We start from the raw sequence: 26,952 nt of genomic DNA, 5'->3' as shown, positions 1-26,952 counted from the left end.
TTTTTTTTTTTTTAATAAAAACAGGAGATTGGTAGGATTTGGTCTGTAAGCCATAGTTTACAGACACCTCTCTCCCAGCCTATGAGGCTATGAGAGAATTCAGTAAGTATTGCTCTCGTTATATTGCAATACTCAGCTTTGCACAAATGGATTTATTGCAAGGACTAGACGCTCGCTGGAGTTACCTGAGTGGTTCTCGAACTTAACTGTATATGAAAATCACCTGAAGGGTATGTTAAGACAGATTTGTGGGCATTTTCCTAGAATTTCTGACCCAGTAGATCTGAAATAAAGGCCCCAGACTTGTATTCTGACAAGTTCCGTAGCAATACTGATGATGTCAATAAAGGGGAAGAGGCTAATGACAGCATTTGTAGAGGAAACATGGGTCTCAGCCATAAGGGTGAGAACATGAGTTCAGCTCCACAGAGGTTCTAGATTCTGGAATTTAGAACATGAAGGATCTTTACAACTCTGGGAATGGGGTCACCAAAGGGCTGGGTTACCATTACTGTTGTATTATTTGTCCTCTAGATTTCTTTATTCTGTGGTTTTCTACATTTTCTAAAAATTAGGGTGGTAGCTACACAGGTGTAGATATGAAAATGAATGAATATTCATGTAAAAAATTGGGGCATGGCATCTTACACCCCTAATCACGATGAGACTGGCATCTCCCAGAACCTTGCTAGTCAGCCAGTCTAGCTGAGTTGGCAAGTTCCAGGTTCAGTGAGAGACTCTGTTTCAGAAAACAAAGTGAAACACGATACCCAGAGATCTCTGGTCTCCACACTCATATACACATGTGCACACAAGCAAAATAAAAATGGAAACATAAACAGATGAGAAGCTGCTCATAGTCTCAGGTCAGGCCTAGAAAACTATGTTGGCTCTATACACAGAAGAACATGGGCATTATCCTTTGATAACAAAGTATAGCTTTAGAGAAACTTGGTTAACAATAGAGGGTATGTTGTATTTATTTCCACATCCACACAGCTTAGAACATACATTGTGTTATAACTAAGATTGTATGTCTACTGATCTCTTGTGAGAAAAAGGCATTGTTACATAAGAAATGTCACTATCTTGAGTGTATTCCACAAGCTCGTGTGCCCCATAACTTATTTATTCTTATCATTATTTATAAAAATGATAAATTCCCATGAAATGTTGAACTGCTTCTGTTGAAAAGAGAAGTATAGTCTAAATTCATTTAGGACAGGAATTTAGAAGAAGCATGCATTGTTTGCAGATCGTGTCTGCTTTGTGCACAAATGTCTTTTATACTGAGGCTGTTTTCTTTCATCATGGGACCTTTCCTGTATTCGTGGCTCTGAAAAAATGCAGTGCAGGGATTCAGTGTAGACCAAGCTCTCTTTCTTTTTGTTAATGTGTAATGCTAAAATTTCCATTCCCATCACTGATATTCACAGACTAAATTTTATCCCTTTTCAAAGCAACTAAGTGTGGTGATATTTTATCTGTGTACCCCAATAAAGTTTGTCTGAGGATCAGAGGAAAAAGCCAGTCACTATAGTAAACAAAGAGGTCAGGCAATGGTAGCACATGCCTTTAATCCTATCACTTGGGAGTCAGAGATCTGTCTGGATCTCTATGAGTTCAAGGTCACACTGGGAACAGAGCCAGGCGTGGTGGTACATACCTTTAATCCCAGCACTAACCATAAAGGTCTGAAGGTCTGTATAGATAGACAGGGAAGTGACAGAGCAGGGCAGGAAGAGGAAGTGATGTAGCTGGGCAGAGAGAGGAAATGAGATGGCAGAACACAAAGGCATATAGGCATGGGTATACAGGAAGTAGTTCTCTTTGGCTGAAGATCTCCAAGTAGTGAGAACATGGCTGGCTTCTTTCTGCTTTTCTGATCTCTTGGTTTTAACCCCAATATCTGGCTCTGGGTTTTTTATTAATAAGACCATTTAACACTTCGTCCTACAACTAAGGAGTAATTTAGGACCAAAATCATTTTGCATAAGTAAGATGACTAACTCAAGGTAGTGGTGGTGGGGAGAACATTCTTGCCATATAAGGTTGCAAGCATGAAAATAGTCATACTTGGAGAATATTAAAGATTTAATAGAATGCAAAAGAAAGGATGCAGCAATATCCATATAATATCTAATATGAATCTGAACAGAGACATCATGATAGGAGAATGAGAAATTGCTCAATTGGTTTTCATGCATGCATGTGATCTAAGAGCCATGGCTCAATAGTAACATAGAAAGTGGCATTATTAGGAGGTATGGCTTTGTTGGAGTAGGTATGGCCTTGGAGGAAGTGTGTCATAGCTAGAGTTTTCCTGCCTGGCCCACAGTCAGGACAAATCTCTGTCACCCGCCAGTCCCACAGCCGCTCAGACCCAACCAAGTAAACACAGAGACTTACATTGCTTACAAACTGTATGGCCATGTCAGGCTTCTTGCTAACTGTTCTTATAGCTTAAATTAATCCATTTCTATAAATCTATACCTTGCCACGTGGCTAGTGGCTTACTGGCATCTTCACATGTTGCTTGTCATGGCGGCGGCTGGCAGTGTCTCCTTCCGCCTTCCTGTTCTCTCATTTCTCCTCTCTGTTAGTCCTGTCTATACTTCCTGCCTAGCCACTGGCCAATCAGTGTTTTATTTATTGACCAATCAGAGCAACACATTTGACATACAGACCATCCCACAGCAGTGTGTCATTGTAGGGGTGGGTATTGAGGTATCATATGTGCTCAAGCCATGCCCAGTGTCTCAGTTCACTTCCTGTACCTTTGGATCAAGATGTAGAATTCTCAGCTTTTTCTCCAGAACCATGTCTCCTTCATGCTGCCATGTCCTGCCATGATGATAATGGACTAAACCTCTGAAATGTAAGTCACCCTAATTAAAATTTTTTCCTTTATACGAGTTGCCATTGTTTCTCTTCACAGCAATAGAAACCCTAACTAAGACAACAAACATGTACATGTATTATCATACTCACTAAAAAGTTGGATGATCTTGAACTTCTGATCTTTCTGTCTTTACCTCCTGAGTACTGGAATTACAGTTAATAAGTGCTGATGATCAAGCCCAGGGGCTCATTGATGCTAGTCAGTACTCTACCAACTGGACTAGTCCTCAGTCCCTTTTAAATTTTGGGGATGCTGACATTCCCCTTTTCATATACCACAAGCATATTTTCCTTTAAGTTACCAAGCACAATAATAACAGCTACTCCCAATCCTTATTTGATAATTCTTACCTGAAAGCTATCTTGGGCTTAATCTTCATTGATTCTTTTCTCTCAAGAATGATCCCTATTTTCCTGGCTCTTTATACATTGAGTAATTTTTTATTGCATTCTGAACATTATAAATAGTATGAGGACTCTGAATTCTGTTATATTCCTCCAAAGAATGTCACTCTTTTCAAGCAGGCAAATTGTTGATGTCAAATGACAGACATTGTCTCTTATCCCAGTTCTTTTGTCCTTAGTGGGTTGCTCTGAATGTTCCATGTGTTTATAATTAAGGGATTAAATGATGCTTTTCTGTGGGTCACTCCTTTTAGGGTGTTGTCCTCCTTTCTAGTGGTTCTGTGCTCAGCTTGTTTCAGATTCTCTAGACTGGAAAGACTGGGTTTTCTGCCAGAGGTTCAGCAGTTCCTTACGTTGTCAAATGTAGTTTAACAACCTCAATTAAAATCTAAAACAACCCTGTGTTTTCTCTGCTTCCTGAGGTTGACTCCCTGTAGGAGGAGCATATTTTCACTCCCTCTCCAGAGTCTTCAGGTAGCTGTTACTTGTATTTTCTTCACAGCTCTCATCTGTGGCAGACTTAGTTCAGTGGGGCTTACTCAGCCATATTGGGAGTAGGGCAGCTTGAGTTTTGAGATGATGTGAGCGCAACCTTCCCTATAGCTCTATCTAAAAGAATGCTAATTTACATGGCAGGTCAGAGCCTTTGATTGATTTTTCTGTGTGAGCCAATGACCTTCAATAGAGAGATACTGCTATAGCCCAGTCATAGGGAAGAATGTGACATAAAGCTTCTCTCCATTTAGTCACCAAAATTTACTGTCCTCCCATCAAGACAAAAACATTGGGTTGCCTATCCTAGTTGTCTAGGGGGCATCCTTGAGCTTTTGGAGATAGAGGCAGAATTGACTATTAAAAAACAACAACAACAACAAAAAAAAAAAAAACCAGATACACTAGAGGAAAAAAAACACATTTAGGAAGGGCTGATTCTGTGTCAGGCCCTCAGTTTATGAATGCTCTCTTCTTTAACCTTCACAGGCCTGCTAGGTAGACGTCATCTTCCAGTCTTTAATGAGTGAGTGAAGCTCAGAGGCAGCACTGCTGGGGATTTCACGAGGTTTGAATGAAAAGGGGGCTTCCTGCTTCAAACAAAACAGCCACAAACCCCACCTGGGCCGGCACCTTACTGTGCTCTCCAAAATAATATCAATACTACTAATAAATAGGAAAATCCGAGTGCCACTTTTCCTCTCAGCAAGAAGGGTTTGTGACTCAGTACAGCTCCCAACTTTTGACTGACAAGGTTCTATAAATGCTAAGTATAGTTTTCTATTAAGATTGAAACCTATGAGAAAAAAGCCGTGGGCTGACCCATCTTCAAAGTGTCCATTTAAGATTATTTTCTGTCAGCCAGGTGGCTAATGGGCTGTGTTAGACAATGGATAGATATTGTATTCTGTCTGAAACCATAGAATTGGAGAAAAAAGAGCAATTCCGCATTTATTTGGCTTGTCTACTGCCCGGGAGCCCGAGCTGCTGAGAACATTTATTTCATCTTAAGAAATGGATGGCACCTCCCTGTTTCAGGTGGGAGGAAAACCTCTGCTCTGGCCTCAGTGTGAACAGGGCCATTGGTGACAGAATAGCCAGTGTGAGTCACTGTCCCCACATTGGGCAAAAATAGGGAAAGCATTTTGGGGCAATTCTAAGGGAAAATATTCAATTAATGGTGGGCTTATCTAATGTTGGATTAAAAAAATATTGATTGCTTCATGTTTTACAGCGGGAACTCACAGACAATGGAAAGTAAGCCCCCTACTGAATTGAATAATGACTCTGGTAAGAGATGGGAACACGAGAAGAGATGTTTAAGGCACAGTTGGAAGGAGTAAGTAATAAGGCTGAGTTAGACAACGGACAGTCACAGCCCGGGCTGACAGTTGGAGCTGGTGAGAGAGCACCGCTTCGCAATCCCCAACCAACTTGCTCATGGCAGCAGTGGGGTGGAGAGAGGGGAGCTTTCCTTCCAGCTCTAGGGCTTTCTTTCTGATTGTCATTTGTTCCTGGGGATGTCACCCTGCTCTTTCTGAGCCAGCGCTTTTCCGTGTGGCGAGGCAGTTGGATTGGGTCATCTTCTTAATGCTTTCCTACTTTAACTGTTAAACATTAAAGAGTCTCTCTCATTTCTCCTACCCAGGTCGTTTCCACTCCATCCAAGAAGCCATATGGAACGCAAAATGGTGTGAGAGTGGATGAGATACCTGAAACTTTTTAATTAAAATGGGAACAAATCAAAATGAAAGTAAAACCAATACAGCCTTCTCTCCTGAACTAGAAAGTAGATGGCAGGTGACAGGTATGAATAGACTTTGAACTACTCTCTGAGTACAAACTTTCCTGCACTTTCATGTGAAACTAACAGTTCACTTTAAATATCTACAATGAGTTCTGACAGAGAAGAGCAGGCAAATCAAATAATGAAGGTCAGCAACAATGCCCAAATCCCACTGCTTTAGAATGTGCTCAAAGACAGCCTCAGACACATGAAGATGAAGAAACACATTTATCCCACCCATGACCCCGACAGTAGCAGGCCAGCTTAGTGGTGGACATGGCTGGTGTCCAAAGGTCAAATAGATCTAAAGAAAAGGGCACATGGTTTGGGGGGAATTATGGTGTGACCTTAATGGAATAAACAGTTCCATTTCCAAGGCCCAATGTGCCTCAGAGATCATGGATTGCTTTTGAACCACATATAGCTTTCAGATGCCTTGGGGGTAAAGGAAATAGAAGTACCATAGAGAGGAGGAAGGCTGTTCATTTCATTGTTTCCCAAGGAAGTGGCATAATTGAGAACCTTTCTAGAAACTCACCCTTTCCCTATCTCCAATTTCTGGTTTTCTTAAAGATAGGTGAATTCCTTTTTCTCCCATATATTCAGGTGTAAAGGAATCCACAGGCACTGACTAGAAGAAACCAGGAATGGTAAAAGAAGAAAAGAGATAGGGGAGAGAGAGGAAAGGAAAAGTGAGCAAATCTGTTGATAGAGTATAGATTTTTAGAGACGATGATAAATTCTGGTGATAATATAAACTATAAGGTCTTGAGTAGTTGATAGAAGCATTCCTTACATTGTACATTTCCTTTTTTCTTCTCTTCTCTTTTCTTTATGTTCTGTTAAAAGCAAGTCTTGAGATTATGATACATATCCCACGTAGCTCAAATGAAGAAGTAGGAAAAGTACAATTGGAAAAAGAGGCCAACAAAAGATATGTTAACTCGAGCACAAACCCCTAGGAGTCCCACAGGAACTGTGGAGAACACCTGCATTAGTATCCTAAGGCTGCCATGACAAATGACCACAGAGTTAATGGATTAAAACAACAATATATTCTCTCCTAAGGCCTGAAGCCAGAAATCTGAAACCAAAGTGTTGGCAGGCTTTGTGCTTTCTGTAGCTTCTGATCAAAACTCGATCCCAAGACTCCATTCTGGTTCTTGGTAGATGCCAGTCATCCTGGATGTTTCTTGACTTATAGATACAATGTTTCGATTTCTACCTGTCTTCACATGGCTTTCTCTGTCTCTTTTCTTCACTTATCTTCTCTTAGAAGGACAGTTGCCTTTGGATTTAAGGTCTAGTCTGATCCAGGATGATCTCATCTCAACATCTATAACTCAATTACAACTGCAGTGACCCTTTTTCCAAATAAGGTCACAATCACAGTTTCCAAGTGAGTCACCATTAAATCAACTATACTGACCCTTAAACATGTCTCACTAGAGAAGTTGAAATATGAGGTCCACTGACTCTGATACTCCATTGGCTGGGTAGAGGATATCAAATCCTGAGCCTGTACATGGGGCTGAAGAACCTCCCTTGATGCTAGAGAAATCCCTAGGGGCTGATAAAGAGAAGTGCTGGTCTTTCAGGGAAGAAACAACATCACAGTACATATGGGTAGGGCCTGAGAGCTCCTTTTCCGGGGAACTTCTTGGTGAGGTATGTGTGAATAAGGACATCAATAGCAACTGTGTGAAATAACAGCTGCAAGTTGACAGGAATGGATGAAGATAATGCAAAACCTGGGGCAAAGCTGAAGAGAGCAACCAGGCTCCTTGTGCAGTGGCACTGACATTTGCACATTCTAGTGTATGGCCATGAGCCACCCAGTAACACTGAGCCCACAAGAAGGAGTGAAATGTGTACATGAGGAAAGAAATAAACTACCTTGGAAAGACCATTCAACAAGCCCATGGGATAGCTCTCGTTTGCTCTCAGAACTCTAAGGTGGTTCTCAGACTTTAGAAGTCTACTAAATGTTGTAGAATATTATTTTAAGGTGTGTTATTTTGTTTATGTTGCATTTGTTTAACTCTGTGAAGCTGTGTTACTGTGCTTGTCTGAAACACTTGATGGTTTAATAAAGAGCTGAACAGCCAATGGTGAGGCAGGAGAAAGGATAGGCATGGCTGGCAGGCAGAGAGAATTGATAGAAGGAGAAATCTGGGAGGAGAAGAAGGAAGTAGCCAGAAAAGGAGGAGGACATCAGGGGCCAGCCACCCAGCTACACAGCAAACCATGGAGTAAGAAATAATGAAATGTATATAGAAATTGAAAAAGGTAAAAGCCCAAAGGCAAGAAACAAGCCAAGCTAAGGTCTGGGATTTAGAATTAAGAATAAGCCTCCATGTGTGATTTACTTGGGAGCTGGGTGGCAGGTCCCCCCAAAAGAGCAAAAACAACAACAACAACAACAACTAAATCCTTAGGCATTAGAAGGATGTTTCATGAACATCTAGCATCAGTGAAGAGCCTAACCATTGAGGTAGGGGCACACACACAGCTTCAGAGAGGGATACAGAATATCAAAAGACAATCAGCTTGTTATAATTCCAAACATAACTTTGCACTTAGGATAGGTCTGTGGGTTAAGGGGGAGAAAATAGCAGCTATCCAAAATTAATGGTGGAGTCCTGGGCAGGATTCCAGCCCCGCTAGCTGATTCAAGTGCCTAGAAGAGGAATGACCCAGAGGCTTCACAGCTAATCTGAGCATCAGGCATGGCCAGTGTCAAAGGCACAGGGGAGGAGATACCTTGGTCCCACAAAAGACTGACAGCCAAGTTCCACTAGATAAAAGAATGTAGTTTTTGCCTCTGTCAGGGCATTTGCAGACTAGGGTTTGCCTTTCTCTGCTGGTGGATCTGATAGGTAGAAGGATGTAGAGTAGCGGGGGTAGTATTTGAGAAAGCCCTGAACTAGCACTGTTTAGACTACATGGGCTTACTTAATTTAACTGTTGATACCAGCTTAAAGTTCCCAACATATGGTATGTAGACAGTCATAATCCAATAATACTCTTTTGTAGTTCCAATGTAAGGAGCCTAACAATGCATTGTTTATTCCAGATCTACAACGTTGCATTAGTGGAAATATACCTCAACATGTGTAGTAGTGAAACATGGCAGATTATTTCTAGGTCCAAAACAGGTGTCTCTAAGGAATGGGAGATTTCTCTATAAGGATTCAGAAAACTGGGCTCTTTATAACTTGTGGCTGTACTATTTTCAATACATAGTTCCAAAGCCACTCATTATTATCAAGCTAGGATTTGGGAAAACAGGGTAGAGACTCACTATAGGCAGTTGGTGGGGATTTGGCCCATAAGCAGCAAGCATCACCCCTCTTCTGATCCACTGACCATGACTTAATCATGAGGGCCTGCCTGACTGCAACTGTATGTACTATGATATACTATACTATATATACTATACTATACATACTACATATACTATACTATACATACTATATATACTATACAATATATACTACACTATACTACACAATACTATACTATACTATACTGTCTTAGAGTTTCTATTGCTGTGAAGAGACATCATGACCATGACAACTCTTATAAAGGAAAATATTTAGTTGGGGCTGGCTTACAGTTCAGAGGTTTAGTCCATTATCTTCATAGTGGTGTGCAGGCAGATACGGTGCTTGAGAATGAGCTGGGAGTTCTACATCTTGATCTGCAAACAGCAGAAGCAACTGTGTGTCACACTGGGCATAGCTTGAGCAAAGGAGACCACAAAACCTACCTACAGTGACACACTTCCTCCAACAAGGCCACACCTCCTAAGAGTGCCACTCCCTATGGGGGCCATTTGCTTTCAAACCACCTCATATACTATACAATACTATACTATTTATGGTATTACTGTATTGCACTATATATACTATACAATATGTCCCAGGCAGGAGGGAGAAGAGAAAGGTAACTGTGTCTACTTGTAGGCAAGGCTTAAAAATCATAGTTTGTCTCTGTTCCATGTGGGATGGGCTACACTAGTTCACATGGCTACATCTGCAGGCTATAGGCTGGAAACTGGAAAGTGGCCTGTCTAATATATCTGTCTGAGCCTTGGTTCTGGCTATAGACTTGGAATCTCTGTCTTGCTTTGTGTGGCTCCCGTTTTGTAATTTTCCTTGATAACTGGGTGGCCTGAACTTCATCAAGTAGTGATTCAAGGAAGCAAGAGGAGAAGGAAAATTTGAAGAGCTTAGCCTGGAGCAGGCACTGTGTCACCTCCATTGCATTCTGGTGGAGCAAAGGAGTCATGAGTTGACCCTGATTTCAGCAGAGGGAGGACAGGAATGTCATTGTTTTAGTCAGACTGTTACAACAAAATCTCACAAATGGAATGACTTGTTGACAACAGACATTGATTTCTCATAGTTCTGCAGTCAGGGTAATCCAGGATCAAGGTGTAAGCAGATTTTGCCATCTGATAAGAATTTATTCCTCATAGCCAATGCCTTTTACTATGTTCTTGCATCATAAAAAAGAACTGAACTCTTCTCATTAGTTAGTTTCCTATTGGTAAGCAAAATGCCTAAGACTGAGTATAAAGAAAAGAGGTTTATTTAGTGTTGCATGCTAAAGGCATTCTATTGGTTGGGCATCTCATGAAGGTCTCATGGAGAGAGACATGTTGGCAAGAAGCAGATGAAAGAGGGAGATATCACATGGTGAGACAGAAAGCCAGAAAGGGGAGAGCACAAACTTGATCATTTATAATGACTTACAATATGGTATCTAGGTGGGTGTTCCCACCCAAATTATGTTAATCCCTCATGAGGGTGATATCTGAAATGGTCCAATGGCCTCCTGTGAGGTGCTGTCCCTCACAGTGCTATAAGGACAGAATCTCCAGCACATAAACACACAAGAAACAAACCAAATTTAATTATAGAAGCACTCCCTCAGGTATGCGCTCTCTGCCTGCCTGCCTCTCTCTCTCTCTCTCTCTCTGTGTGTGTGTGTGTGTGTGTGTGTGTGTGTGTGTGTGTGTGTGTGTGTTTAAGTCAGAGGGCAACCTCGGCACCATTGTTCAGACATCTGCTTTTTGGTTGAGACAGGGTCTCTCATTGGATGGAATGTCATCATACAGGCTAGGCTAGTTGGCCATAGAGCCCAGGGAATCAGAGTCTGCCTTAATCCATCTCCCACCTCACAGCATTGTTGAGATTACAAGGGTGCACTATTACAATTCTGCTTTTTACATGCATTCTGGGGATCACATTTAAGCCCCCTTACTTATGAAGCAGTTGCTTTACCAGCTGAGCCATCTCCCCAGTTCCTTGGACCTCTTTATAAGGACATTAATCCCACCCAATCTAATGAGCTCCTCAAGGCCCACCTCTTAATATTATCATATGAAGTTGAAGAAGGCACAGACATTTAGATCAAGACGTTGTCCTTATTCTTCCCTGCAACTTGTAGTCTGCTTTCTTCCTCCCTCCTCCCCAAAGCACCCAGAAATTCTCACTTATTACTCTCCATTTACTCTTTGTGCTAGTTTAGGACCTGGGAAGCTGACACCAAATCAAGACCAGAAGTAAAGAAAAAAAAAGGAGAAGGTACTGAAGAAGGTAGACAGTCTTTTTTTGTGTGTGTGTCTGCTCATGATGTGGGTCCAATTCTGTAAAGGAACAATGGTTGTGTAGTTTAAAAAAAAACACAGGCATTAGAACCTTTTGGCAAAACTCCTGAGGCATCCTCAAGCCAAAGCTGTGGGACAGGAGAGCTCCCATTATGGCATCTGCCTTATGATCAGTGCTCGGTCCAGCTGGGAAGGGTGTGGCTATCAGAGTGATGGATTTCTAGGCACAGCATCTGGTCCTGTCAATCAATTTCATTCCCAACAGTTAAGGGTCTGAAAAGGACATTTTCATGGCTGCCACAGTCTTCTTGTCAGAGTCATCTCTCACCTTCTGACCACTGCCTCCATACACACAATCTGTCATTGAAGACGCTTTTCCCAGGACCAGTCTATTTTCACAGTAGAACTTCCTCAACTCTTTCTTAACCATTTGGATTCACATATAAAGAGCCTTCAAACACTCTGGCCTCTCATCTCCTTGACAAAGAAAGACTTCTTCTGGTCTTTACCAAGTCATTTCAGCTTCCCGTTGCTGAAGTCACATGACCGGGAACTGCTCCATTAGCAAACCTTCCTTTCTGCTTCACACCTTCTGACTCCTTGTCAACAGGCTTTCTCTGGTGCTCTTACTTATCCACTTATGCTCCCACACCCCATGCCCTTCATTTCCTCACTCTCCACATTTGCACCGAGAGAGTATCTATTCCTGTAATGACTCCTTGCACACATTGTCCTCTTCTTGCCTGTTCTCTCAACACCATTATTTTGCTTGCTCTTGATAAGCATGCTCGGCCTTGTTTAATTCCAGCCTCCCACCTCTTCCATCCCAGCTTCTAAGCAGCTAAAACACTTCTGGAAAACACTCAACCATCACTGGCTGGCCTCACTTGAAATTTATGACCTCAAGTGGTACATCAGTACAGCCAGGCAATCCTATCCCATTTCCCAGCACAATTCGCTCTCCCCTGTCTATGAGACGAGGCTTCCATAATCTTTTTCACCTTTCCACAGCCTTCAGCAATCTCTTCTATTCTTCATTCTCAGCAGATGAACTTCTTTGTTTATATAATTTTTCTTTATTCTTAAGAATTTCATACATAGAAACAATGAAATGTGGTTGTATCTACTACCTACTTTTCAGCTCTTAATTCCCCCCACCCCCATACCCTGTCATGCCTTCCTCCCAATGTCAGGTCTTCTTTGGCTTTATATTTGTTTTATATATACCACAAAGTTCAATTAACACTGCCCATACGTGCATGAGTTTGGGGCCATCCACTAAAGCCTGGGGAATCCACCAGTGAGAACATCCCCAGGAAATGGTAATTCTCCCCCACCCCGGCAGTTATCAAGTGACAATACACCCTCAGTAAGAGGTGGTCTGAAGCTCACTTCCCTCGTCTATGCAGGAATTTTGGTTGACTTGGTCTTGTGCTGGTAACTGTGGCCGCTGTGGGTTCAGGATGCAAGAGCCATGTCATGTCCCCAAAGACAGCATCTCCTGCTGCTCTTCCCCAGTTTGTGAGCTTTTACATTCTTTCTGTTTCCTGAATCATGACTGTGCATCTGTGATCAAGATGAACTTCTTTCTTAATTTCCCAAGAAAGAGAAGGAGGAGGAGGAGGAGGAGGAGGAGGAGGAGGAGGAGGAGGAGGAGGAAACAACCTTAAGAGAAGTTCCTTCCTCTCTTAGCTCCTTTACCTACTGACCTCTATCTATACTGACCATCTCCGCTTGCCCTCCTCATAAAAACTGACTAGACTTGGTCCTCTTTTGCACGAGGCCAACCTTTCCACGTGAGAACTGGAACTCTTCCCCTGCTGTTCATGTTCCTGTGGCTAACTCCCCTGTCTCTTGCTTCTTCCTGTTTACTCTTCTCACTGGATGCCTTCTATCCACATAGCAACACGCAGTGATACTTGCCATAAAAACACACATCAGAACCTTCATGGTGCACAAGCCTCTACTACCATCCCCTGCTCCTCTCTCATTTTCTGGTAAAGCACCTTTTGCCTACACCTGCTATTCCCATTGCTTCTTTCCCACCTCGAGCCCCTCTAGTGTACTGTTGGAATGTGAGAACGGGATCTCTAGCCCTATTGGAGATCTGCACTAAACATTTCCCAGTGTCCAGGAACTCCCCTGCCGAGTACTCTCCTGAGTAGATCATTCTAACCACCGCCGCCGCCAACGCCGCCGCTGCCACCACCATACCAGGAGGCTTCTCCAGGAAATGGAATATCCAGACTAGCATCTGTTTAGTTTGGGGGCTGGGCTGATCCAGAGTCTCTGTGTATACATGGATGAATTTGGTAAAGGCCCACATAAATTCCTCTAAAGAGCCACTCTGAGTTCCCATCTTACCCAGGACATTTTTGTGACCTCATATCTGAAGATTCACCCTTCTCTCCTCTCCAGTAATGCAAAGGCCCATGTCCTGCTGGGATTCTCGCCAACAAGACCTGTTTTGGTTCTTTTGTTATTGTTTTTTTTGTTGTTGTTGTTGTTCTTTTTTCTCAATTCCAGGACCCCAAAGAATAGCTTTGATCCCATCTAGCCTTAGTGCCAGCTTCTGTATGGATGTTTTTGTTTCCCCTTTAAACAACAAGAAGGCTCTTTTTTTGGAAGTGGTTTTTCTGACTCTGGGAACTTGAAAGAGAAGTAGGAAGAAATAGCAAACTGGTTCGTTTAAAAAAACATTTGTTAATCAGCATATCTGTGTTAGGTGCATGTTCAGAGGACTCAGAAAAAGAAGCGAATTTGTATCCATGTGGGTCTTATGGACAATGTTTAGATTTTATTTATCCATTACTCAATCAGCCATGTCTTATACTTAGTTTTTACCTATCTACCTATGGATGCACATCATATAATTTTTTCCTTAAAAAAGCAGCTCAAGCTAAGTGAAGAAAACCACATTCTATACACAGACCCCTCCCCTCAAGCCTCAAACTAATTTTCAAATTTATATATCTGTAATTACCCTTCAGTGGAAAAGGCTCATTCTGTGTTGAGCACAAATGGTCCATGATTTTCAGCTCTATGTGATCTCGCAAATGTTATTCAATAGCCATCTCGTGAGTCATAGAGCCATTATTAATCGCTCTGCATCACCATTCAGGAATTTCTGGTTCAGAGACATTGGGGAACTTCCCTGAGCTCAGTCAACTAACTCATGGTTGAACTGTAACTTCAATTCAGATTTCTAGACTCAGATTGGATGATGTTATAGCTATGCTATCCATAGAGACGATTGCTTAGTAGAGATCCAATAAAAATGACAGGATCAGCCAAGGTTTCTTCCTGTGGTTATACTGCTTACACAGTGCTACATTTTGGCATTGTGATGACCACTGACAGTAGTCTGCCTCTGCCTGTTTTCATTTACCTTCAACTCAGAATGGTGTCAGAATAAAGATAGCCACATGGCGTCTACATGTAGCTCAACCAGTAGGAAATGAATTGTGTGATATTGCCCTTTATTAGACAGTCATCTATATTACTTTATTTTCAATTTCTAATGGCATAGAGGTTTGTTATTCAAGAGTAAGATTCTAATAGTATTTACTTGAGAGACCCTTGACAATTGTTATTCTAAGTATTGCACGGATCATGAAATTCATAATTCATTTTTAATCACAGTATACTCAGATATTCAGTTCAGAGCTGCATATAATGTGTACTACCAATAGAGCTGGCCCCTACATAACTGTATTCTCCCAAAGAATACTTGATGTAGAAACAATAACCTCTAGGGGGAGCTCAAGTCTTCTCTCTCATACGACTGGGGTAGAAATGGACCAAGGGCAAGAACTTCATTGCAGGGTCAGATGGCCTTTGATTATGTCTAGCCTCGAGGTTAGAGGGCTCTTGCTTGTGCATGATGGGGGTCTTTCTGACCTTTTCTTGGGATACAATCATTTGAGAATTCTACCAAGCAGATGATGCATGGTAGGGGGTCTTTCCATACCCAAGAACCTGGCAGGAACTGGGTGAAACAGGGAAAGATGACTTGTGGCCATACAGTGATCCGGGCCTTAGGCCAGGAAAGCGATGGAAGCCTGTGACTTGCCACCCCTAAGCTCTGCTCTCCAGACTGGTGGATTCCATAAGAGACACAGTGCATGAGTCCTGGGGTCAAATCTATGCAACATTATGAATTTACAGCAGCACTGAACTAAAGATCTCTGTGCCAGGCTCTCAGAGGAACCTAATATAGTTGTATGTGGTCACAGTGGGCTAGTTTTGTGGACTTGGGAATTAGGAGATCCAGTTGGAGTCTTCATTAGTAACATAACATAAACTAATGCAGAAATCCAATTTATGGCACAAAAAAGATATCCTGAGAAAATATGCATGATATAAACATAAATGTAAGGCTGTGTTTATGCAAATGTGCCATAAAATTTATACATTAGGGAAAGTTCCAAATAAAGCATTATGAAGGAAAATAGAACTACAAGGCCTCCAACCAAATGAATGCACACAGCACAGAATCCCACGGTGAGTCCTGCCCTGAAAGCTCAAGCCGAAACTACAGGTTTTCACTGAGGGCCTATGTTGGCTCAGTAGATCTTTGGGGAAGAAGTTTATTTGATGGAGTAAGAGACTTCCTAGGGAAAGGAACAAAAATCAAATCTTCAGCCTCTCTGACCCTTTCCTTCATTTGAACTCTCTTAAATCTGACCCAAAGACAGGACTTGGAGGATTGGAGACAATGTGTTTGGGCAGGCAGGAGGTGAGATGCGTGAATGGATCACTGCTCAGAGCAACTGGGATTCAGTCTTATGGAAACAGGTGAGTCACAGGCTGAGCAGGAGCTCTCTGGAGAATTCAAGGGAAACACAAATTCCTATTACTCACACAGTCAGGGCTTAAATCCAGGGGCACTGGCTTGCCTGTCATTTTGGTTTGCTCCGGTGGCTTTGGAGAGTGAAAACGGAGGAAATGGACAGATCTCGAGGCCAGGAGCTGTCAGTGTGTTGAAGACTGAGTAGGCCTGCAGGACTCAAGAGTTCTGAGGGACATGAGACAAGGCATCAACAATATCCTCATGTCAATACTGAGGCTAGTGGAGATGACCTGTAAGGCTGCTCCCACAGCTGGTGTTCAGTGATTTTTCTTGTCATTTTCTCTCTGTTGGCAATGTGTTGCCCACCTGTGGAAGTCACTACGAAGAAAGATGCTTGCATCCACTTGGAAGGAATACTGTAGCGTCTGATATCTGAGTGGACTTTTAAGATACTGTCTTAAGTGGAGTGTCTCAGAAACAAACCCTGCAATGAGTTTGCAACCCGGGGAAGTTATGGGGGAAATGCTCCCTGGGGAGGGCTCTAAGGGAGTGAGGACAGAGTGGGACTGAGAAGGATGCAAAGGCAGGCTTCCATGTCAGGGAAAGTTCCGGCCTCAGTCTGATGCCAGGGATCAGGACTGTAATTATACCTCAAAAACAGCAGTGACTCCAGGCAAGAGAGCAGGGTTTTCATAAACCCTCACCCTTTAGTCATTGAGTAACAGCCACCTCAGGGGAACAAAAGATCCCAGGCATTTCCCATTCTCTGCAAACATCGGCAGAGTGGCTCTAAGTGCCTGAAGATCTTCTTTAAGGAGAGCAGGTGTGGGCGGTTAGAAGTACAGGCACAATGAAGCTGGAGGGCTCAAGGAAATGGGAAAGGACTGTGTATCCAAGGGGGCCACAGTGTCTGCTACTTACTAAGAGCACAGAAGCAGCAGTGATGTGGGTGTTTCTTCTGTTCTGATACAGATTTACAAGAATAAGACTCCACAAGGCCTGTCCTTGGCCCATTCTAGTGCTGCAGACAGTTGACACTCAGGAGACTTAACACAATAGAACTTAAATTCCCAGAATGCCATGATTCGAAAGAGGGCAACATGGGAACTTTTATAGGATGGAAATTCCAACTTCAGAACTAGAAAGAATGGCCCCAAAGCCTTTTGCAGACTGTGTGGAATCTTTTCAAACTGAAGTAGGTTTGGGACTAAAGACAGTAAAAATATTTCTGAAATGAAGGGATAAATCTAGCTATGCAGAGATGCAGCACAATGCCATCATAAAAAATCCACTTTTGTCCATGCCACAGCCCTGAACCTCCCGTGCACTAGATCAGAGACCCTGATAAATCTGGGCTGCTAGAAATGCCAGCCAGCTCATATGTTTTCAGTGAGCAATGACAGGGAGCCAAATTGCTTTATTCCGATTAGGGAAGGGCCTCTGACTGTAAAATATACTGTGTGAAAAAAAAATATTGAGTTTTAGTTCGCTGACACATCAATTTAAGAGAGTTATAGCTCTCACACGGAGGCCAAGCAGGTATCTCTCCACATGTATGTGCAATAAAAATTAATTGTGGCCTTTTATACAGGGCACTGTTGTACTTGTGGGATCAGAGGGTGACCTGCGTGTCACCTCCAGTGGCAAGTCACGACACTAAGGGTGTTGGCTCTTCTCTGGGAAACCTCAGAAGAAACCAACAGCAAAATCCATGAATGAGTTTCGTGCATGAACTTTCTGAATTTAGAAAGAGATACACAGCCATGTTTGACTCACCATTTCCTAAAGCATTTCATACTCGTGTTTTATGGGGTTGCCATGTGTCTGCAGTCAGGATCCCAACAAGAAAATAGAAAGTTCTCCAAGGCTTTCAAATTGATTCAGGAAACTGACTGCAGAGGAAACAGAAGAGAGAAAAAGCCAAGCAGAGAATGATGAGACAATCCAGAGGTTAGTGACCATCAGAGACAGCTTCCACCTTACGTGCTTGGGAGCATAAGAACAGAGTGCAACAATTGAGCCCAACATCTGGAACTTGGACCAAAGCTTGAACCACTTTCCAGAGTCAACTGTGGCCAAGAAAGGAAGGAAGGGGATTCCTTGTGGGACCTGGAGATGCCATGGGATGCAGAGGACTGAAGCACCCTGGCTTCTCCATTCATTCATTCTGCTCTGCAACCTTCCACCACTGCCTCTCATTGACCAGACTAAGCTGGCAGACAAAGGGTTAAGGAAGCCCAGAAAGGGCAGTGTCTTGCAACACAAGGCATGGCAGGGGAAGAGTAGAGAGTGGAGCTTAGAGTGAAAGGACATTTGATAGTCACAGCCTAGATGGAAAGCACCCTTAGCGTCCCGAGTTGATAGGTCTGTAAGGCTACTACTGACTGTGACTCGGAAAGGAAGAGGAGTGAGCCTGGTGTTCAGTTCCTAGTTGAGTGTTGTATCTGATTGGGATGGAGCAGTGGCAAGTCCCCTCAGAAAAGGCTTCTGCATGAACAATAGACATGCCACATGCTAAAAGGATTCCATCATATCAGGAGTAGGACAGCACACCTCCCCTCCTGGTGAGTCATCTTTTTTACTGATGCCAGGACAGTAGGCTTACAGCTTTGAGGAAGAATTAACTCAACTAAGAAGAAAGAATTCCATCTTTTTTTTTTTTCAAAAGTAGATGGCAAGGTAAGAGAAGGAAGTCAGAAAGTAGACAAAGCAAGGAATTCCAGGATCTGGCTCGCCAGAGGACAGGGGCGCTATCAAGACTTTAACATATCAATGTAAGGAACCCGGAAGCAAATGGGCTTATTATTCTATCTACTATTGGCTCTCTGGAAGAGGTCCACCTCATGCACCATCATGGAAGAATCAAAGCAAAAATAATAAAAAATAATAGGGCATCATGTGGGTGGGCAGAGCTAGCTTTGGATTGATCCTAGCTAGTACATAGTATGAGAATGATTCAAATGTACCCAAATCCCTCAGTATGGCATAGGTAACAGCTGGATTGAGAGCTCCAGGCAGGTGTGCATCCCCAGAGGGAAAGGTGACTCCCTGAGAAGGGCCCAAAGGAAGGAAAGGAAAGGAAACAAGAAGCAGATGAACTGTGTTGCTAAGAATGGAGAAGGTTTACAATACTAGCAAGAAGGTAGATACTGTTATCTGAACATGTGTGCGCCCCCCCCCTCAAATTCAGCATCCTTGTGGATAGGATTAAGGTTCTTATAAAAGAATCCCCGATAAAATCTCCCACATCTCCTATGATGTGAGGACACAATGAAAAGTTAGCCACTCAGCTGGCCTTCAACAGGCATCAAATCTTCCAGCACCATTATCTTGGACTTCCCAGCCTCCAGAATTGTGTAGAATAAATCTCTGCTACCTGTAAGTCACCCCATCTACAGTATTTTTTTTGTCATGGCAACCCAAAGGGACTAAACCAGATGCCAAGAATGGGAAGGCCAGGGCAGACTTGATGCCCTACTCATGCAAGGAGGCCAGACATGAGTATTACCCATCACAGGCTTTAGCAGCAAATGCCAGTGTAGGATACCAGATGACCTGCCCTATGAAGCTTTCAACTACCAAAGAGCTAGGGTTCTTGATTCAAAGTGCTTAAATTTTAAAAATCCACTCTGACTTCACCTAAAAATTGAAGAGTCTCAACCTGTATCCAGTTCTCAAATGCTGATCAGCATTAGAACATTACAGAGTAGGGGAAGATGTGCTATTATGTTAAGGGACTGAAATTTGGGGATCGTTTACTGAGGCAGCTAACCTGACTCAAGTAGGATATTGCCTTACTCAGCTCCCTTCCTGTATCTGCCTCATAGTTATTAGAAAGATAACTAGAAAGTTCTACACAAAAGAACTTTTAAAAACTCTAACATATAAAGTTATGTTACAGATGAAATAAATTTCTTCCAGAATGCAAAACATCATTTAGAACTGAATGTTTATGTCCTCCCAAAATGTTGAAATCTAACCTCCAGTGTTTGCAGATGGGACCTTTGGGAGGTAGTTAGGGTGTAAGGATAGCACCCAAAGGAGAGAGATTAGTGCCTTATCGGTGCCCAAAGCACCTAGGATTCAGTGTCTTGTTCCCCCACATGTCCTGCAACGCATGAAAATAATGCAGGAATTATTAGGCAGAATATCCTGAACTTCAGACCAAGAGAATGAAGGAAGCCTAAAAAAAAAATCCCAGGAACAGATTGCCAAGAGACACAGGCTGTCCTCACTGAGAGCTTCTACTTCTAAGTCTGAGTCTAATAAAAAAAATAAGTTTTTAAGAGTAACAAGTAAATGGTCAGACCTTGAGAAAAAGGAAAAAACTCAGAAATCTCTCATTCTCTTTCCATTAAGTAAGAATACAAAACATTGGCTGACTACAATCTGTAAATTAGTCCTCCCTAGGAACTTGACCCTGCTGCTACCTTGATCATGGATTTCCTAATTTCCAGCACTGGGAAAAAGAGATTCTTATTGCTTATAGGTTAACCAGTCTATAAAATTTTGTTATAGCAGCCCAAATTAAGACACATGCCTATTGTCCTCCTCTTCTATAGTAGTGCTATGACATCATTTTGAGTTCTGTGAACCCTGTGTGAGGAAAGGGCATAGAGGAGGAGAGGGAGGAGCCCTGCCTCTATCCTCTCCTAGACAGTCTTGAAGGGATCTCGGGATCTCTCTCCTTTGGTATCCTTGCATGAATTTAGCCACCAGCATTCCTTCCTCCTCTGCTCCTGGAACTGTTTTCCCATGAAGACATCTCTGAGGATGTAAGACTGATCCACAACAGAAGCAGTTGTTGGGACCCTCAGTTCCAGTAAGAGAAAAATGGGGTACGGTCATCAGGATCCACACTGACCTGTATTTCTGAATTCCTGTAGATACCGGTATTCTAGCCTGGTACCTCACTGTCAGCTTCCAATAGATATAATCAATGACTTAGGTAGTAATAATGTCAGGGCACTTGGAAGGACCTCCCTCCAGATATTCACTTTCTAAAATGACCCTCCCTGGCCTATTGTGTTGAGTTTTGCTGTATTAATATGAAAACATTAACTGTAGATGAGAAGGGAGCATTAAGTTGGTACTCAGTGTAACTACTGCAGAGCAGGATAGACCAGAGTTCTTGCATCCGTGTCAAAGAATTAGAGCAAGGGATTTGGAAGATGATGTGGAAGGAGGGACAGATGTAGAACAGACACAGAAGGCAAAGCAAGGTGGGAAACCAAGGTGAGGACACAGGAAATGAGAAAGATGGTTTCCATGGAAAGAAACAAAGAAATAAAGGGTGATATGGAGGAACAAAGACAAACTAGGCCTGCTTTCCACAGGGGCCATCTTAACTATCTCAAGTCAAATACAAAGAACAAGTACCTAGTGCTATCTGGAAGGCAGGCATCAATTTAAGAGTTTTGTATCCTCAAAGCAATCTTTAGGGTGGTAAGCACTATAATTATCCCCTTAAAAGATGTCGAGCATCACTTGCCCAAGGTCATAGAGATAATAGTTGGAGAGCTGGGACTTGAACCTGAGAAGTCTCACTCTGGAGGCTATTCTCTTAACCATTAAATTATATTCCTCCTCAAGTTAATAGACTTGAAACTAACAAATACTTTGAGGGGAACTTTATACAAAGCATTCTAGAAATTGGAAAGATACAATCTTCACTCTTCCTCAAGGAATTTCTGCTATAATGAAGACCAGCCAGCCAGTGCTGTGAGGGACTTGGAGACAGCCGTACAGAGTGATCAAGGAAGGGAGGTAGCAGCCATGAACCTGATTCTCAGAAAGAGTAACAGCAGGCATCTGGCTTGGGTTGGGGATCAGACTCTTGTCCTGGATGAGCAAATACAAGAAAGACCAAAGGCTTCCAGGGATGAGGGTGAGAACCTGGGGACAGGGTGAGTCACTGAAATTGACATTCAGAGCAAAGCTAAAGCTGGAAAGCACTGCATCCTTCAGGAATGATGTCTTAGCATGCATTACAACTCCCTCCTAACCCAAAGGATACTAGACATTTACATTTATGAGTCAAGAATATTCTGGTTTCAAGTGACAGAAACTCAACTCAAGCCAGTTAAGGAGAAAAATAGAAGACACCAAGGCCTGTCCTCAGTTAAGGTTGTTTCTGGGTGTTTAAGCAATATTCTATTTTCTCTTTAAATATCAGAATAATTGTTTCGTGAGAATTTCCCCATATGCTATACAGCCACATGGTAGCTAGAGAGTCCTTAGCACCTACACATAACATATAAGATTCGTGTGTGTGTGTGTGTGTGTGTGTGTGTGTGTGTGTGTGTGTGTGTGTGTGTGAAGTATCTCCAACAAACTCATGTATTTGAAGAGCTTGTCCCTACCTGGGGGCACTGTTTGGGAGTTATGGAGGCTTTGGGAGACAGGACCTTCATTAGCAAAGTGGGTTACCAGACATGAGTCTCCTGATTCTGGCCTGAGTTCTCTACTTCCCACCTGTCATGATGTGACCAACTGTCACACATTCTCACCAATAGGTACCAAACCACTTTCACAGATATGCCTTCCCTACCATGATGGACCCAAGTCCTCTGAAACCATGAGTGAAATTAAGTTCTTCCTCCTTTAGAAAAAGAATTTCTTTTAGACACATCTAAGAAGTCCTAATGTTGACCTGGTTTCCTTTCACTGATTTCCTCTGCCTCCCCAAATCTGTCCAGTGAAGCCCATCAGGTCCCCATCTGCACATTGAGCATGGTCCTGGGTCCCAAAACCATCTGTTGAGGCCAGAGGCTTTCCATTGCTCTTGGCTTTTATTTTGCAATCACATGTGTCCTGGTGTGGAATCAGTCCCTGGACCTTCATCAGGCTGGCCAGGAGGGAGGAAGCCTCCCGGTTCTGCCCTCTAGGCCTCAGGTTGAACACCTGACAGGAGGCAGACCACAGCCCTGCTTTGTGAAACCATGTCGTAACAGCGTGCTTTGTTGTTAGTCTAGCTCACCTCTCCCTGCCCTTTCCCTACCAACAGAAACCCAGTTTTGTCTGGGAGCAGGGCACCATCCTCAGGAATTGGACAAGAATGTACCTAAGGCAATTACAACAATTTTCTTCTCCATTTTCCCCAGCCTCCAAGTCTTGACTGTCACTAGGACCTGATTCATTCCAGACAGGGAGATGGAAGACTTCGATGGGGAATGCTCTGGAAATGTTTTGTTTTTCTTTCCTCATATGAGTTTAGGCAAGGTTTGCCTGGCCCTCCTCTTGTTTTCTCCATGTCCGAATGCAGGCTTGATGTGTATGGCTCCCACCCTAATTCATAGCTTCAGACCCTGGCATTTAGGTCTGAACAAAACTGCGTCTCCGTCGTCTTCTCTCCAAATCTTCTCCTTCCGCAGGTTACCAGTCCCATGATTCTACCTACATCCAAGCAAAGCCAGCATCCATCCTTCACCACCCATCCTTCAGCACCCCACCTCCAATCAATCACTGAGTCTTCATCAGTTGACTTCTTAGCTAGCTCTTGAATCAGGTTCCTCTCCATCTTCAGCACTGCTGTCTTAGATCAGATCTGCTCTTGCCTCACCTTGATTGCTGCAAGGCGTCCTGTCTGCCAGCTGCCTCCCCTCTGAACTCTTCAATCAGTCCTCCAAATGTGAGCCCGAGTTTCATTTCTAAAATGCAAATCTGATCTGGTCATTTCTCTGCATAAAACCGTGCATTGTCTTCCAGCCTTGAACTTGACACCCTTCAGACCTGTCTTTTCACAGACACTTTAGGTTATGGCTCCTATGTGTTTACTTTCTCCATCCCCCTCAAAGGGACCTCCCACTGCCAGATGTATCAAAAGCAGTATAGTCTTGGAATTATCTCTGCCTGCTGCTGCACCTTCTGCCTGAGTTTTCCCTCAGATTCCTCTTCAATAACTCCTTTCTGACCTTTAAATTTCAGCTCCTCCATTCCCCCTCTCTCTGGAAGCCTTCCTCCCCTCCCTTCATCTGCCGTCCTCTTTTCTGCGTCTTCATCGACAGTGGAGCCTTCCACACCGATCTGTAATCTCGAGCTATTTTTATGGCTAATGCTCATTTGGATTTACTCACATGTTTACCCAGGTTCATCACTCATCATTGCTTTTCGTCTCCTACCGCTGCCTTCTGGCTTTCATTTCTAGGCTTCATCTCTGAAGTAAATCCTCTAGTAATTCTTTCAGTTAGGATCATAAGTGTAAATTCTTTCAGACTTTGTTTTAAAATGTCTATATTTATTTTACTCTCACTTTCTTTTTACTTTTGTTATGAAAATTCAAATATAAAGAAAAGTAGAAAAACTAATATAGTGAATGTGCATATTCTCCATCTGGATGGAACAATTGTTAACATATGTCGTGTTCGCCTCATCTGTTTTTTTCCTAAGGTACTTTAAAATAGACTCCAGGCATCCTTGTATTTTATCCTGTGCAGAATAGTTTTCTTTCGGCCCTGTCACTTTCCCTACACTTCTATTTCCTTGAGAAGGTGAAATCTCTGGCTCTCGTGGACAATGGGACAGTCTACCAGAAGATCAAAGGAGTCAAGAGCTGGCAGTAACTGGGTTTTCCCACCCAAGCCCGTAGTCAGGACACCTGTAGCTGTAGACACCACCCTTCAAGTCCCAATAACTGCGCCATCCTCTGTCCTTTAAGACCCCAGTGACTGGAAACTCATGCAGCTCTGATGTGCTCCAAAATACTTTATTGTTTTCCCTACCGTCTGACTATGCTCTATAAATAGTCTCCCTTATTAAAGTGTCCTGTAGCATCTCACCTGGCCCAGAATTGTATACACTCTTAAGTACAGTCATATATCATGCAACATTTTTTTTGCCAACAGCGCACCACATATACTATGGTCCCAGAAGATTATAATGGAGGTGAAATTTTTTATAATATAGATACCTGAACATTCATTTTTATTGTGGCACTATTCACAGTAGCCAAGTTTCAGAGTTAGCCAAGGTGTCCTTCAGTGGATATATGGATCAGAAAACTGGAAAATTATTCAACCATAAAGAAGAAAGAAACCATGCTTTTGAGAAAGAGACAGAACTGCAGACCACCTTGTTAATAGAAATAAGTCAGAATCAGAAAACAAATACACATGTTTTCTTTCATAGATGCAATCTGGATTTTTTTTTAAGTAGAAGGGAACTAACTCAGAAAGAGGAGGATCAGCAAGAGATGGAGAAATACCAGGGTATTAGGAGGTGAATATAATCAAAGTGTATCATATATATATATATATATATATATATATATATATATATGTGTGTGTGTGTGTGTGTGTGTGTGTGTGTATGTGTGTGTGTGTGTATGTATGTATATTAATGCCATGATGGGACACATAATTTTGTGCAAGTAATATATCCTAACAAGGGGCTGGAAACATGAATCAGCTGTTAAGAGAGCTTGATGCTCTTCCAGAGGACCCAGGTTCAATTCTCAGCACACTCATGACAGCTCACAACTATTTCTAGCTCCAGTTCCAGGAGCCCTGACTTCTTCTGACCTCCATGGACACCAGGCATTGACGTGGTGCACACTTCTGCATGCTGACAAACACTCATACATGTAAAATAAATATATCTTTTAAAAATATAATATAATTTAAAAAGCCAAAAATTAACTTCTATTACCTACCAATGTCTTCCCCATCATAATGTCATACAATTTATTGATCATGTTTGTGGAGACATTTCAGCGAACAGGCCTGCTGCACTGCTAGCCACACAAAAATATAGCACATACAACTCAGTGCAGAATATTTACTGTTGAAACAAATAGCTACATTAGTGGATTATGTATTTACTATGTAATTATTTCTTTCATTAACTTAAGGTGCACTTCTCTTTGTAAAAAGAAAGTTTGCTGAAAAACCAGATGTCTTGTTACTCTGGCAACAGCCTCATACATCTTGTGTTTACTGAATCTCTTGATTGCATCAAAAGGTCACATGCATCCAGTGATTGTACTGTATGATCTAGGTTTGTGTGGATACACTCCATGTTGTTTGTACAATGGTAAAATCACCTAACAATCTGCTTTCCAGATTATATACCCATCATTAAGTGGCACATGACTCTCCTTCAATGTGTATCTCTTAAAAGAATTTTAAAACTTTTGGTGTGTGATTTTTTTTTTACAAAATAAAAACGGAATAGGAAAATTGGAAATATAATGGCAATTATCACACAAATTAACAAAATTAAGACTAATTCCTTAACATAATACCCAAATTTTTCCAAAGGTTTTTTTTTTGAGTTTTTGTTCAAATCAGAACTCAGTCCAAGGACCACATACTGCTTTTGCTTATTTCTGTTAAATCACACAGAACCCAGAAACGTTCCCCTATTATTTTCTTTCCATCTTAAACACATTTGAAAACTGTACTTCACAGGTAATGTTGTCTATTTCATAACAAATGTAGGCATTTTGTGGCTTAAGCAATTCCTTTATTATAAAGCTGGTGTGAATTCACATTCCACAAGGTTTGGAATTCTTACAGAGGCTTTTTTCTTACTCTCTATAGCCCTAGGAATAGCAAAAGCCGCTATCTCAGGCTGATGACAAGCCCTTGGATTAAAGCTAACCTTTGGTTACACTTCTAAAATGTGTTGGTGAGCATTCTGTTACTGTAACAAATGTCTGTGATAATATACTAATAAAGGAAAAAGATCTGTTTTAGCTCACTGTTTTGGAAGTTGCAGTCCGTGACTAGATGACCTCATTGTTTGAGGACCAAAAGCACATCATAGTGAGGAACTTCTGACAGAGCTAAGATGCTCAACTCGTGGTGGGGATGCAAAGAAAAAGAGGAAGAGGGGTGGTGAGATGGCTGCTTTGGTAAACTGCTAGCTGTGCAAGCGTGGGAACCTGAGTTCAGATTCCTCATAATAGCCTGGCAGGGCGAAGGCAGAGACAGTAGGATCCTTGGGTCACTGACCAGCCAG

This window comes from Peromyscus maniculatus, chromosome X (genome assembly GCF_049852395.1).
Source record: "Peromyscus maniculatus bairdii isolate BWxNUB_F1_BW_parent chromosome X, HU_Pman_BW_mat_3.1, whole genome shotgun sequence".
Lineage (NCBI taxonomy): Eukaryota > Metazoa > Chordata > Mammalia > Rodentia > Cricetidae > Peromyscus > Peromyscus maniculatus.
The sequence above is the reverse complement of the archived record's forward strand: the minus strand, read 5'-3'. Positions refer to the sequence as shown.